Genomic DNA, 1774 nt, shown 5'->3' on the forward strand with positions numbered 1-1774 from the left:
GGTGCCTGGTAGTCATGCCCATGAACTGCCTCTAGGCACCATATAAGTTCATTAATGGCCATGATCCAGAGACTCACAAATAAATCTTGGAAGAGAGCAACACACTGCAGAGATGCCTCCAGACCCAGAGATCACCATCCAGTTAAAAATTTAACTCCAGCTCTAGCACCCTATTTAAAACTTTAGAATTTTAGAATTCATAGCCATGCCACATTTCATACTTTATGCCACTGATCTTTCATATCTTTCAGATAATATAGCTTTTAAGTCACATTTAGGTATTTTTATTCTCAAGATCATGAATTAAAAGTCCAGTATGGGACAGGTTGAAAGGGCGGACACCCTGGTGGACGGTGTGGTTTTGGAATATTGTAAGCATGAAACCTTATCAATAATAATATTACAAATAATAGTGCCTAAAAATATTGGGAGGGCACACCTGGCAATACTCAGGAATTAATTCTGATTCTGCATACAGAAATCACTCCTGTCATGGGGGGGTACTGAGGATTGAATCCAGATCGGCTGTGTGCAAGGCATGTTCACTACCCACTGTACTATCATTCTGGCCCTAGCTTTTTAATAAATATATTTGTATGCAAAGAGCCCTATCAATAACAGTATTGTAAATCAAGGTGACTAAAGTTAATTAAAAAGAGGAGGAGGAGGGCCAGAGTGATAGTACAGCGGGTAGGGCATTTGCCTTGCATGTAGCCGGCCTGGGTTCAATCTCTGGCATCCCATATGGTCCCTCAAGCACTGCCAGGAGTAATTCCTGAACGCAGACCCAGAAATAATCCCTGAGAATTGCTCGGTATGACCCAAAAAGCAAAAAAGGAGGAGGAGGAGGAGGGTGAGGGCAGGGAAAGGGGGAGCTTGGGGGAGGCCAAAGCTGCAGCAGGTGAATCTCCAGCAGTAGTATGTAAGTGATTTAATGACTAGACTTGAAACGGGAAGACTATCACATGCATTCTATCACCCCTAAGGCAACCTAGAATCAAAGGATGAAGAAATAAGGGCTTCGTTATTGCAGTGACATTGCATCGAAACTGCTTTGGATATTTGGAAGATAAGAAATTGGGAACAAAACTGCAATTTTCCACAGTTACTATAGCTGCTTTTTTTTTTTGGAGACAACTCCTCCAAAGTAGATATTTCTTCCAGCTGGCACCTTGCCTCTCTCTTCTCAGCTTCTGTCTCTGCTAGCACCTCACTCTTTCACTTAGCTATAGTACCCAGACCTCCTGAGGGGCCGGCTGCGGGTCAGGCGTGATGGAAAGGGCTCTCAGAATAGAACAGCCCAAACCCAACTGCTCCCTTTCAGGTATTTCTTCTAGTCCCCTGGACACTTGCATTCTTGTCTCATCATCAATGGATGCTGAGCTTGACACGTGGGAGCTCTTTATCCCCAACTAGTAACAAATCATTTTAGTCTCTTATTTTTACAGATGTTGAGTGATGAGATAAAAGTTATTTTAACTCCAGGAAACACATTTTAAGCTTCTCAAAGAACCTTCCCTCTTCCTTGGCATAAACTCTGGAGATAAAAATAGCCAAAATTCCAGTGGGAACTTAGATATGCCCCACACCCCATCCACTTTCTCCAAATAAATTCTCACTACTATTTATTTCTTGCCACTGTCACTTCTTTTATTTCCTCGAGGTAGATGAGAACCACTTTTTGCCTCCACTTTCCAACAAATATTATATAGCAGATCTGTTCTCAGTAGTGCCATATTATGCCAAGAACCCCCCATATAATATTCATTGCAAA

This window comes from Sorex araneus, chromosome X (assembly GCF_027595985.1).
Source record: "Sorex araneus isolate mSorAra2 chromosome X, mSorAra2.pri, whole genome shotgun sequence".
NCBI classification, from domain to species: Eukaryota; Metazoa; Chordata; class Mammalia; order Eulipotyphla; family Soricidae; genus Sorex; species Sorex araneus.